General features: G+C 40.5%; 1 protein-coding gene across 1 annotated transcript in view; it reads right to left on the reverse strand.

Annotated features, from left to right (window-relative positions):
* The window catches only part of VMP1 (vacuole membrane protein 1), a 143338-nt gene that overhangs the window by 117501 nt on the left and 11104 nt on the right, over window positions 1-14733 (reverse strand). The window lies entirely within an intron of this gene.

Here is a 14733-nt window from a genome sequence, read left to right on the forward strand (position 1 = left end):
AAAATATAAAAGCCATATAGTTGTAAACCTTTTCCTAGTAGTTATTTCAGGGATTTTCCAGATTGAAATTTGGAGGTAATTTGTCCACAGAAGGAGGATATCAAGCACTAGCACCTCCAAATGTTAACACACTAGAAGGTCTAATATCTTTCTAATTTACAATTTAATATCATACTACTATGTACTCAGAATTAATCTTATCATTTTTACCTTTTTACCATTTTCTTTCATATTTCCTTTAACATTATTATATAAAAATAGAATATACTATGAAAGATGCTGCAAATGTTGATACATAAATCTAAGATCATAGACCAGTTTTTTTTTTTTTTTTTTTTTGAGACGGAGTCTCGCTCTGTCGCCCAGGCTGGAGTGCAGTGGCCGGATCTCAGCTCACTGCAAGCTCCGCCTCCCGGGTTTACGCCATTCTCCTGCCTCAGCCTCCCAAGTAGCTGGGACTACAGGCGCCCGCCACCTCGCCCGGCTAGTTTTTTGTTTTTTTTTTTTTTTTTTGTATTTTTTAGTAGAGACAGGGTTTCGCGTGTTAGCCAGGATGGTCTCAATCTCCTGACCTCGTGATCCGCCCATCTCAGCCTCCCAAAGTGCTGGAATTACAGGCTTGAGCCACCGTGCCCGGCCATAGACCAGTTTTATTTAGGAAACAAGTCTACTGAATAAAATGATATGGGCAAAAAAAAAAATTTTTTTTGAAATGTTTAAGATAGTTAAATGTACTTTATTTATAACATGCTTCATACTACAGATATCAGTGCTTCTACTTTAAATCACTGTAATACAACATATAAAAACCAGAATGCCTGTGATTGTATCATTCTTCAGGTGTTAGTAAAGCAAAACTTTCACTCAAAAAGTATATCACTTCAATAAAAGGCTAAAATTCTCAATAAAAGGCTAAAACGCTGAGTCCTTAATACAATATTAAAACTTGCCCAGACACTTATAAAAAGACAACTGGGGCCAGGTGCGGTGGCTCATGCCTATAATCCTAGCACTTTGGGAGACCAAGGTGCTGTGATCGCTTGAGGTCGGGAGTTTGAGGCCAGTCTGGGCTACACAGTGAAATCTCATCTCTACATACGATAAATAAAATAGCCAGGAGTGATGACCTATGCCTGTAGTTCTAGTTGCTCAGGAGGCTGAGGTGGGAGGATTGCTTGGGCTCAGGGGTTCAAGGCTACAGTGAGGTATGACTGTGCCACTGCATTATAGCCTGGGCAAGAGGGAGACCCTGCTTAAAAAAAAAAAAAAAAAAAAAAAAAAAAGAAAGTGAAAATAAATACAACCCACAGGGGAAAGTATTCACAAATCACATATATTTCATAAGATGCATGTACCTGGACTGCAAACTCTTACAACTCAGTAATAAAAAGCAAATAATCCAATTAATAAACGGAGAGGAGCTGCACAGATATTTCTCCAAAGATAAACAAATCGTTAATAAGTACATAAAAAGATGTCTATCATCTTCAGCCATCAAGGAAATGCAAATTAAACCACAATGAGATACAATCTCATACCTGTTAGGATGGTTATAGTAAAAAAGACAGATAATAGGCTGGGTGCGGTGGCTCATGCCTGTAATCCCAGCACTTTGGGAGGCCAAGGCAGGCGGATCATGAGGTCAGGAGTTCAAGACCAGCCTGCCCAAAATGGTGAAACCCCGTCTCTACTAAAAATACAAAAATTAGCCAGGTGTGGTGGTGAGGACCTGTAACCCAGCTACTCGGGAGGCTGAGGCAGGAGAATCGCTTGAACCCCGGAGGCGGAGGTTGCAGTGAGCCGAGATTGTGCCATTGTACTCCAGCCTGGGCAACAAGAGCAAGACTCTGTCTCAAAAAAAAAAAAAAAAAAAAGACAGATAATAATTAATACCAAGTGCTAGTGAGAATGTAGAGAAATCGGAACTGCTGAAGGGAATGCAAAAGAGTTCAGCTGCTTTGGAAAACAATCTGTCAGCTCCTCCAAAGGTAAAATACAGTTATCATATGACTCAGCAATTCAGGAATGTTCATAGTGACACTGTCAACAGACAAAAGATGTTTTTTTTTATTTTTATTTTTTTTGAGATGGAGTCTCACTCTGTCGCCCAGGCTGGAGTGCAGTGGCGTGATCTCGGCTCACTGCAACCTCCGCCTCCTGAGTTCAAGCGATTCTCCTGCCTCAGCCTCCCGAGTAACTGGGTTACAGGTGCCCGCCACCATGCCTGGCTAATTTTTGTATTTTTAGTAGAGACGGGATTTCGCCATTTTGGGCAGGTTGGTCTTGAACTCCTGACCTTGTGATCCACCTGCCTCAGCCTCCCAAAGTTCTGGGATTACAGGCGTGAGTCACCACACCCAGCCTATAACCCAAATGTCTTATGAACTGATGAATGGATATAGGAAATATGGTATATAGTATATCCAAACAATGAAATATTAATCAGCCATAATAAGAAATAAAGTAGTAATATATACTACTGCATCAATGGAGTCTGAAAATATGCTAAGTGAAAGAAGTCAGTCACAAAAGACTACATGTTATGATTCCCATTTATATGAAATTTCCAGAATATGCATATCCATAACAACAGAAAGTAGCAAATTAGCTGGAGAAAGATGGGGAGTAGCTGCCAATGAGTTGTGAGTTTCTTTCTGGGGTGATAATGTTCTAAAATTGTTTTGATAGTTGCATAGATGTGAACATACTGTTTAAATGGGTGAATTATATGATATGTGAATTATGTTTCAATAAAGCTGTTTAAGAACAGTTACCAGCAGGAACTATCTGAACTTCCAAATATTCATAGGAAATATATGTTGTGAGTACATATGAATAATAATACATATGAAAAAGAATGGTATACTGTTCTACAAATCTCATTTATTCATTCATTCATTTAGTTATGTTGCCCAGGCTGGTCTCGAACTCCTGGCCTGAAGCGATCCTCCTGCCTCGGCTTCCCAAAGTGGTAGGATCCCAGGCATGAGCCACTACCCAGGCTTGTCTATATTTAATAGAAGACCCAAGAGTATAAGGAGTATTCTCATGGCCAAGTGGCTCAAATTTTTATATTTTATGAGCAGATTCAGTGACAGTTTAGAATTCAAAGTCAGATATATGAGTTAGGGGGTTATATTATTAAGAAAGAAAACTCATGAAATCACTTGATAAGGTCTGTTTACCCATTCACTCAAAAAATATTAACTGAACACTCTGTATGTGCCAAGAGTCATGCTAGATTTATATTTAGCTGATCAGAATATGATATGGTCATGGGTCCAATCTTCCTGTAGTTTGATAGCTGGTGCTAATTTATTCCTTGACTAAACTATAATTATTGTAAATATTTTCAAAATTTATGCCTCATAAAGGAAAACAAGTGAAAGACTACAAAAATGATGGAAAAAAAAGCACACATTCATCTGTGTAATATTCTCCTTTTTAAAGTACAATCCATTTGTGGATACCTTTGTTTTGTTGTCTTCAATGCTGAATAAGCAAATAAACATATCAAGAAATAAAATAAAGGTTTCTATTAGTATAGATATCCTTAAGTAGACAATCATAAGATTTAAAATCTGAAAAATCTGTAAATCTATCAAAAAAAATTTGATCCCAGATTTGCCACTAACTAGCTGTGTGATCTTAAGCAAAGTTTCATTTTCTTTAGGCCTTGATTTTTTGCATTCACAAAATGAGGACAATAATTGCCACTTTCAAATGATGTGTAGATGAAATAATCTATGTATGTATATATATGTTTGTTGATATGCATGCGTGTGTGACTATAAATGCCAATACATCAAAAGGGTAGGAGGTAATAAACTTACAAAATGCCTAACTAGAAAAACAACTTCACGGCACATGCCTCATTGTTACCGTATCAGTGATGGCAGTGTTGTTCATTCAGCTCTCATTTTAAAAGTTCTTGGGTCTCCAATGGGCACTGAGGATACAAATATGAATAGGATAAGGAGGTCCCTGTCCTCAAGAGGATCACAGTCTGGTAAAGAAGCCAAACGAACACAAGAAATCAATTGGCCGGGCGCGGTGGCTCAAGCCTGTAATTCCAGCACTTTGGGAGGCCGAGACGGGTGGATCGCGAGGTCAGGAGATCGAGAACATCCTGGCTAACACGGTGAAAACCCGTCTCTACTAAAAAATACAAAAAACTAGCCGGGCGAGGTGGTGGGCGCCTGTAGTCCCAGCTTCTCAGGAGGCTGAGGCAGGAGAATGGAGTGAACCTGGGAGGCGGAGCTTGTAGTGAGCTGAGATCCGGCCACTGCACTCCAGCCTGGGCGACAGAGCGAGACTCCGTCTCAAAAAAAAAAAAAAAAGAAATCAATTATAACAAAATGTGATGAAATAGGCATTTAAATAAAATTAGATGAAAAGACAATGTTTTAGTTAGGTCTTAGGAGTCTAACAGGGCCAGGCACGATGGCTCACGCCTGTAATCCCAACAGTTTGGGAGGCCCAGGTGGGCGGATCACGAGGTCAGGAGATCAAGACCATCCTGGCTAACATGGCGAAACCCCGTCTCTACTAAAAATACAAAAAAAATCCAGGCGCGGTGGTGGGCGCCTATAGTCCCAACTACTTGGGAGGCTGAGGCAGGAGAATGGCTTGAACCCACGAGGCAGAGCTTGCAGTGAGCCGAGATCGCACCACTGCACTCCAGCCTGGATGACAGAGCAAGAAAAAAAAAAAAAAAGAGTCTAACAGACTGGAGAAATTTGTAAATCTATCTAAACATCAGTTTTTCTTAGTTTGTAAAACAGAGATAACATGACACACATCAGAGGGGTGAGGATTAAACAAGGTAATGTACATAAAATACTAACATATTGCCTCACCTTTCATGTGACCTCAACATATACTAGCTATGATGAAGTCTATGAAGTAGAAAATACTATGGGAGCTCAGAGGACAATATATTCAGACAAGTTCATAGAAGCTGAAATTTTGACTTTGCAAACTTAAGTCATATTTGTGTGAAGATTCAGCAAAAAATATAATGTAGCTCAAGCAATTACAAAACAACAACAATAAAAACCAAAGATGTTAGAGCATCACAATACAATTACAAAATGGAAATCTATTTCACAAATCTTAATTTTATTAATAAAAAAATCAACTGAGGATGTTTGAAATGGAACCATATAAAAAAGTTAATGATTTTCCACCTGCCGTTTAACTTGAAACTATACTTAAGTTCTGCAAATACTTAAAACTATGTGGGTTTGGCTGGGTGTGGTGGCTCATGCCTGTAATTCCAGCACTTTGGGAGGCTGAGGCGGGCAGATCACCTGAGGTCAGGAGTTCGAGACCAGCCTGGCCAACATGGCAAAACCCCATCTCTACTAAAAATACATAAATTAGCTGGGTGTGGTGGCTTGCGCCTGTAATCCCAGCTATTCGGGAGGCTGAGGCAGGCGAATCACTTGAACCCAGGAGGTGGAGGTCGCAGTGAGCTGAGATCGCACCACTGCACTCCAGCCTGGGTAACAGAGAAGGACTCCATTTCAAGCAAAAAAAAAAAAAAAAAAAAAACACCTATGTGTGTTCATATTCAACCAAATCTTACAGGCAATATCTTTTAAAAATATTTTAAAGATATTTAAACATTTGTAAATATCTAAACATATGATGTTTACATATAAGATATTTAAGGATATTTAAGGTATTTTAAAGCCAGCCAGTCATCTCTATCACAGTAAGTAAAATTTATTTAATCTGTGATGAAAAGATAAACAGGGCACAAAAGGGTTTGCTTTACAAATAACATTCTAAAACCTTTCCCTACAAAACACTGACAATTGAACTCATTTGCCCCTATTTTCTCTTTCCCATAGTGTCATTGTTTTACCCAAAACATTTTGGGTCTATGAGTGCATACTTATAACAATGGTATTACACAATTATTTGAACGTTTTGTTTTTAAGCTATTGCAATAGCGGTTTTCATTTGAGCAAATAATGTGTTCTTACACAATGTGCTAAAAAAGAAGAGCATACTGACATTTCCTTCTCCAAAATTCTGTTTAGAAAACATAATAGTCTGAAATTTTGTTTTGTAAGAAATAACCCAGGGAATGAAGTTATTTTCATCAGTCTATTTCTTCACGAACAAAATAAATTCACAGTTTAAAAAACAACTTTTCAAAACCTTTGGTCATTCCCAAAAGAAGGAAATATAGCGGAAGGCCAAACAAGAGGGCCACTGTTTAAAACAGTTAAGCTTAATTTTTTTTTTTTTTTTTGTTTTTTTTGGCATTTTGGACCAATTATTAGGGACTGATTTAAAAAACACACATCCCAAGCATTGAAACAAATCAAAACTAAAAGAACACTAGTGTTTTTTTTTTTTCAGACGGAGTCTCGCTCTGTCGCCCAGGCTGGAGTGCAGTGGCCGGCTCTCAAGACTCACAGGCAAGCTCCACCTCCCGGGGTTCACGCCATTCTCCTGCCATCAGCCTCCTGAGAGTAAGGGCTGGGACTACAGAGGCGGCCCGGCCACCATCCGGCCCGGCTAGTCTTTTTGTTTTATTTTTAGTAGTTTGAATCCTCCATAGTTGTTGTGTGTTGTTAGTCTAGGAGCTATGGATCGTCGATCTCCTGACTCGTGATCCGCCCGTCTCCGGCCTCCCAAAGTTGGCTGGATTACAGGCTTGAGCACGTGCGGTCAAGAACCACTAGTGTTCTAAATAGTTAAGCTTATAAAAATTTCAAAGCTTTTCTGTATTTTAACCATTTTGTAAAGGATTTTACATTTTTCCTTGCCTTTCAAAATTCCCTTGAAAACATCCTCAATTACTTTGCCTCTTCTTCCCCCAATCATACATACTGTAAAACTTTGCAAAACTGCAATGCCTCCAGAATCCTCTGCATTCTTATGATCTGTCTAAGCAGCTGAACATAACTGAAGAAAATCACACAATTACACAGCCACTTCAAATTCTTAATTCAACAAATATGTATCAATGGTCCATTATGTGCCAATTATTATTATTATCATTATTATTTTGAGACAGTCTCACTGTGTTGCCCAGGCTGGAGTGCAGTGGCATGATCTCAGTTCACTGCAACCTCTGTTTCCTGGGTTCAAGTGATTCTCCTGTCTCAGCCTCCCAAGTAGCTGGGACTACAAGCACCCATCACCATGCCCGGCTAATTTTTATATTTTTAGTAAAGATGGGGTTTTACTATGTTGGCCAGGCTGGTCTTAAATTCCTGACCTCGTGATCAACCCACCTCGGCTTCCCAAAGTGCTGGGATTACAGGCGTGAGCCACGGTGCCCCGCCTATTATTATTTTTGAGACGGAGTCTCACTCTGTTTCGCAGGCTGGCGTGCAATAGCACAATATTGCACGATCTCAGTTCACTGCAACCTCCGCCTCCCGGGTTCAAACAATCCTCCTGCCTCAGCTTCCTAAGTAACTGGGACTACATGTGTGCACCACCATGACAGGCTAATTTTTATAGAGATGGGGTTTCGCCATGTTGTCCAGGCTGGTCTCAAACTCCTGGGCTCAAGTGATCCGCCCATCTCAGCCTCCCAAAGTACTGGGATTAAAGGCTTGAGCCACTGTACCCAGCCCAGTTATTAAGATGCCAAATCTCAAACCTAAAATTGATGATTCCTGCTAATCTTTTTTTTTTACTTTGACAATATTTCATTCTTTGTTCTTGCTCTTAAAATGTTTTACCCTCCTTTTTCCTTTCTTATTTTCAGACGCTGACTTTTTTTTTAGACAGAGTCTCACTCTGTCCCCTTTGCTGCAGTGCAGTGGTGCAATAATGGCTTACTGCTCCCTCGACCTCCTGGGTTCAAGTGATCCTCCCACTTCAGCCTCCCAAGCAGCTGGAACTACAGGAACATGCCACCATGTCAAGCTAATTTTTGTATTTTTTTTGTAGAGACTGGGTTTCCTCATGTTGCCCAGGCTGGTCTTGAACTCCTGGGCTCAAGTGATCCCCCAGCCTTGGCCTCCCAAAGTGCTGGGATTACAGGTATGAACCGTGTCTAGCCCTGTTACATTTTTTTAAACAACAAAAGCAGTGAGAGAATTCGCCAATCCCACTACTACTAAGCCTACTAAAATATTTACACTTCACCCATGTCAGCATTCTTTCTCTCTTTATGACTCGGCAGTGTCCTCTACTTACCAAAGGCCATTATGTCAATATATATATCATTCCCTTCCTCCTTCTCAGGGACTTTACTCCTTCGGTTCTCACTGTGTAATCAATCTTTACCCCTTTATTCTCACCAGAAAATAAGCATTATTCAGTATTTCCCATTTTTCATTCCTCCTTCATAAACAGTTCTCAAAACAGTTGCCTACATACAGTCTCCACTTACTCATCACTATATTTCTGCCTGATCCATTGTGGTATGACTTCTGCCCCGACAAATAAAAATAAATTGCTTTTGTGAAGATTACTGATTACCTCCATTTGCCAAATCCAAAGGACACATCTTACTGAACCTCTTACCTTCACTGAACACAAGTATCCACTCCCTATTTCTTGAAATACTTTCATTTTCCTTCCTATTTCTCTGACGGTTCCCCCTGCTCTACGTCCTGGGGTTCTTCAAAGCCTGGTCCTAGATTCCTTTTTGTATTCCCTTTATACTCTCTCCCTAATGATGTCATCTATTCACTCAGCCTTAAATACCCTCCACATACTGACAATTCTTTCTTTCAAAGGCAAAATGATGTTGCGATACTGCTTTATGAAAGTGCTTTATGAATATGCTGTAAGAATAACTAGAATCACAGAAGGAACCTTAAAGAGTATCAAGCCTATTCTACTTATTCACAGATAAACATCTCAGAGGTAAGTGACTTGTATAATGTCACAGAACAAGTTAGTGGCAAACCTGGAGGCAGGACCCAGATACAACGGTCATCTTAGGAGTACACTGACCTATTGGGAAGACAACCCCACCCTCCAAACTAAATCAAAAATTATTTTTCTGAGAATATTGAAAGGGACAAGCTCAATCTAGAAAAGTGAGGTAACTAACATATGAGCTGGCCCCAAATGTGATTTAGGAGTTAAAGATACAAATCTTTTTTCTTGAGATAGTCTTTCTCTGTCACCCAGGCTGGCGTGCAGTGGAGCAATCACAGCTCACTGTAACCTCCCCCTTCAGTGGAGCAATCAGAGCTCACTGCAACATCTGCCTTCCAGGTTCAAGCCATTCTCCTGCCTCAGTCTACCCAGTAGCTGGGATTACAGGCATGCGCCCCCATGCCCGGCTAATTTTTTTGTATTTTTTAGTAGAGACGGGGTTTCACCATGTTGGCCACGCTGGTCTTGAACTCCTGACCTCAGGCGATCCGCTAGCCTTGGCCTCCCAAAGTGTTGGGGTTACAGGCATAAGCCACTGTGCCTGGCCTAAGACTAAAATTTAATCAAAATGGGAGTACAGGTTGCTGTAGGTTTTTTATGTTACACTGGTGGGCATTACTAGGCTGGATTCATAACCATAAAATTATTAACTAAACTGCCTGAAAAAAATAATTTAAGGGGACTGGTTTTATGATAAAAGAGAAGTTAAACAAAACAAAATGGTAACTCTATCTCCAGCACAGTGCAGCAGAAGTTAGCCTATAAATCTCGTATCTATTGGGGCACACGGCATGATTATCAAGGCCTTTGATCATCTCACCATCCATCTTTGAATTCATGCTCCCAAATAGTATTTTGTGTATAATCTGACTTCTCATGCCAACTGGCTATAAGGAGAGTATATGCTTGTAATGGGCTGAATTGTGCCCCCTCAAATTCATATGGCGAAGTCCTAATACTCATGTGACTATAATTTGGAGATACTGCCTTTAAGAAGCTAACCAAGGTTAAATGAGGTAATAAGGGTGGTACCCTAATAAGGACTCACGTCCTTATTGGAAGAAGTACCAGACAGTTTTCTCTTCTACCTGGACACAGAGGAAAGACTATGTAAGGACATAGAGAGAAGGTGGCTGTCTGTAAGCTGGGAAGAGTCCTCACCAGAAATAAACCCTGCTGGCACCTTGATCTTGGACTTGCAGCCTACAAAACTGGGAGAAAAACAATTTCTGTTGTTTAAACCATCCGATCTGTGGTATTCTGTCATGACAACCCTAGCAGAGCAATACAATGATGATTAGTATAAATAAGGGTATCCAGATTGCAGAATAGTTTTGTTTGTTTTGTTTTTTTGTAGAGACAGAGTCTCACTATGTTACCCAGAGTGATCTTCTGGGTACCAAGTGATCCTCCTGTCTTGGCCTCCCAAAGTGCTAGGATTACAGGTGACAGCCATCTTGTCTAGCTAGACTACCTTTTATCCAGAAAAACCTGATGTATTTTACTGCATGTGTCTTCAAACTGCAACAGTGACTAATCTAGCATCAACATACCCTGTTAATCTTACTTATTATCATCTTCATCATGACCCATTTTATAGGGAAAAAGGAAAACTTGGTGGCTTAAAGCTGCCAATATGTCCTGACTTACTAGTTATATGATTTTAGGTTAAATAATTTGCATTTGTGCATATTTGTAAAATATCTCCATCCTTATTTTTCTTTTTTGAGATGGAGTTTTGCTCGTTGCCCAGGCTGGAGTGCAATGGCGCGATCATGGCTCACTACAACCTCCGCCTCCTGAGTTCAAGCGATTCTCCTGCCTCAGCCTCCCGAGTAGCTGGAATTACAGGTGTGTGCCACCACACCCAGTTACTTTTTGTATTTTTAGTAGAGACAGGGTTTCACCATGTTGGCCAGGCGGGTCTCAAACTCTTGACCTTAGGTGATCTACCCACCTTGGCCTCCCAAAGTGCTGGGATTACAGGTGTGAGCCACTGTGCCCAGCCCCCATCCCTATTTTTATGTCACCCTTAAATGTTTTTGTTTTGCTTTGGGATTCTCAACAAGTTAGTTTCTCTACTTTAAGATAATTTTTTTTTTGAGACGGAGTTTCACTCTTGTTGCCCAGGCTTGAGTGCAATGGCACAATTTCGGCTCACTGCAACCTCTGCTTCCCAGATTCAAGTGATTCTCCTGTCTCAGCCTCCCAAGTAGCTGGGATTACAGACGTCTGCCACCACGCCCGGCTAATTTTTTGTATTTAGTAGAGATGGGGTTTCACCATGTTGGTCAGGCTGGTCTGGAACTCCTGACCTCTCAGGTGATCCACCCGCCTCAGCTTCCCAAAGTGCTGGGATTACAGGTGTGAGCCACCACGCCCAGCCAAGATAAATTATATATAAGTACACTACACAGTGACTGGCACATAGCAGTCACTTAATGTTAGTTTCTCCATGGTCTTTAATATTTTTAATGGAGTATCATACCCATTAATCTCCATGCTTCTTGAATGTCACAATTTTTCCAAAAAAATCATGGTAAATGCTGCCCTGAGTATTCACTTACAGGTACTTCCTTTCCATATTAGTATGCTATAGAAAAGCCTATGTAACTGGTTTCCACAGACTACGTAACAGAAGTAGCCACCGATTTAGAACAATCTTAGCTTGTGTTGTATAACAAAAATGAATTATTCTTCATCAATCTAAACATCTTGAAATGTACTACAAGGATAATCCGTCCAAAAATATTATGAGGTAAGAAGGGGTTCTAGTCTATCCACATAGGCCTAAAGTAAGATGAAATAATCATTTTTTTTTTTTTTTTTTTTTTTTTTTTTTTTTTTTGGAGAGGGAGACGGAGTCTGCGCTCTGCTGCCGCCCAGGCCTGGAGTGCAGTTGGCCGGATCTCATCAAGTCCTTAAAGCTGCAAGCTCCACCTCCTGGGTTCACGCCATTTGCTCCTTGCCTCAGCCTCACCCCACGGAGCTGGGACGTACAGGCGCCGCCGGGCCACCTCGGCCCCCCGGCCCCCTAGTTTTTTGTATTTTTTAGTTAGAGACGGGGTTTCCAGCCGTGTAGCCCAGCGATGGACTCCCATCTCCTGAACATGTGATCCGCCCGTCTCCGGCCCTCCCCAAAGTGCTGGGATTACAGGCCTTGAGGCCGCCCGCGGCCCCGGCCGAAAATAATCATTTTTAAGGAGAGCCACCTTTTCAAAAATTCAATCAAATAGCAGCTAATTTTAAAATCTGTGATGATAGAATGTCAGTGAGATTCCTAGATGTAGGAGTAAATCCAAGTATTCCTAGTCTGTTTAAAATGTTGAAATGTCCTCAAACAGAAATCTAACACATATTCTTGACCTTCAGTGGCATCTACTTTGTACCGAGTGCACGTTTGTAATTTAGTTTTGTTTGTAAGAATGAGGTTGCTGAAACAAATCTTACAGGTCTGTGGATGGGGTTGAGAAGACAGAAACTGGGCAGAAGCATAACACAAACATCAAATAATTTTCATTTTGAACACTTACATAGATACAAGAAACGTATTAAAAGAGTATAACAGACCTTAACTGAAGCTGAAGCATTTAAAACAGAGTTAACATTAAATGTGGGGTTTTTTTTGTTTCCTGCAGAAGTGCTTAGAAAACACTGCAAAAATCCGCTCACAAAGGTTCTTTGTAGGCTGTATATCCAGTGCTAAGACTATAATACTCCATTCATTTTAAACATTAGCCACACTTGTAATACAAAAACAATGTGCAAGTAAATTACTGAGAGTCCCCCCCAAGGAAAACAAAAACCATTTATGGATAACATGATAAAAGCATCTCCCTGAGTAATATAAGAGTTATTGGAAAAGTTAACAAGGTAGAAAAGGAAAAGAAAGTGAGGGTAACAGAACCATTGATTTTCATTTTCTTAGCAACATAATTCCAAAATAAAACGAACATACTTCCTTTAAAAAAAATCATCTATCCAGATGAATTTTACTTTCTCAAATAAAAAATTATGTCAGTGTGCTCAATAAAACACATTGTTCTTCATACAAGGCACACAAAGACAGCCAATAAGTATTATGCTTCTCAGCCACCTTTCTTGCTTTCAGAAGTATCTATATTTTTTGTTGTTTGTTTGTTTTGTGACAGGGTCTTCCTCTGTCACCCAGGCTAGAGTGCAGTAGCACAGTTACAGGTCACCACAGGCTGGAACTCGGGCTCAAGCGATGCTCTGGCCTCAACCTCCAGAAGTATCTTTTCTTAATTGGATTAGACTACTCCAAAATAGCTGTAGATTTCCCTAAAACTGTTAAGATTAAGGAACTGTGACTTACTTTTGGAAACAAAATAATCTGAGTAATATATCTTGACAAATGAGGCTTTGATACAGTTTTCCACTTGTGCAGGGGTATAAAGCCAAAGATAATTCAAATAGAACGCACAATATCAGAATAACTATCAGATCATCTGACACTCTGAATCAGATAACAGTATCTACCATGTGGGTGTTCCAGTTAAACAACATGTACTCTGAAAATTCATAATGATGTGAATGGGAATATGTGAAAAAAATTTATTGAATCTTTTTCAACTTTCTAAGGTCTTGGGGAGGGCTGGGCATGATGGCTCACACCTGTAATAATCCTATCGTTTTGGGAGGCCAACAAAGGAAGATCATTTGAGGCCAGGAGGTCCAGACCAGCCTGGGAAACATAGTGAGACCCCATCTCTTAAAAGAAAAACAAAACAAAACAAAACAAAACAAAACAAAACAAAAAAACAATTAGCCAGGTGTGGTGGTATGTGCGTATAGTCCCAGGTACTTGGGAGGCTGAGGCCAGAGGACTGCCTGAGTCCAGAAGTTTGAGGTTGCAGTGAGCTATGATTGTGGCACTGCACCTCAACCTGGGCGATAGAGTAAGACCATGTTAAAAGAAAAGAAAAGAAAAGAAAAGAAAAGAAAAGAAAAGAAAAGAAAAGAAAAGAAAAGAAAGGAGGGAGGGAGGAAGTGAGGGAGGGAGGGAAGCAAAGAAGGAAGTCAGTCAGTCTTGGGGAATTAGACAAATTAAAATGCCAAATTAGGATACAATTTAAATGCATTCAGAATCTCCATAAATCTCCCAATAATGGATCAGCAGGTTATGAGGGTACATATTTCTGGAGTAAAAAGTTCCTCAACTTAAATCTAGTGATGTATAAAATACACTCAACTCATCACAGGTTTCTAATTGCTGAAAAACTAGAAACTGTCCTGGGTCTAATTTTTTTTTTTTTCCCTTTTAAAAACAAAGTCTCGCTCTGCTCTGTCACCCAGGCTGGAGTGCAGTGGTGCCATCTCGGCTTACCACAACCTCCACCTCCCAGGTTCAAGTAATTCTCCTGTTTCAGCCTCCGGAGTAGCTGGGATTACAGGCATGCACCACCATGCCCAGCTAATTTTTGTATTTTTAGTAGAGACAGGGTTTCTCCATGTTGGCCAGGCTGTTATCAAATGCCTAACCTCAGGTGATCTGCCTGCCTTGGCCTCCCAAAGTGTTGGGATTACAGGCATGAGCCACTGTGCCAGAGGTGGGAGGTAGGAGGATCATTTGAGGCCAGGAGTTCGAGACCAGACTGGCCAACATTGTGGAACCCTGTCCATACTAAAAATACAAAAGTTAGCCGGTAGTGGTGGTACAGGCCTGTAGTCCCTGCTTCTTGGGAGGCTGAAGCACAAGAATCACTTGAGCCTGGGAGGTGGAGGTTGCAGTAAGCGCAGCTGGCGCCACTGTGCTCCCGTCTAGGTGACAGAGCAAGAGTCTGTCTCAAAAATAAATAAATAAATAAATAAATAGATTAGAAAAGAAAATCCCATTTCTCATTTTTT

Source organism: Rhinopithecus bieti, unplaced genomic scaffold, assembly GCF_001698545.2.
Source record: "Rhinopithecus bieti isolate Rb0 unplaced genomic scaffold, ASM169854v2 scaffold_10657, whole genome shotgun sequence".
Taxonomy (NCBI): domain Eukaryota; kingdom Metazoa; phylum Chordata; class Mammalia; order Primates; family Cercopithecidae; genus Rhinopithecus; species Rhinopithecus bieti.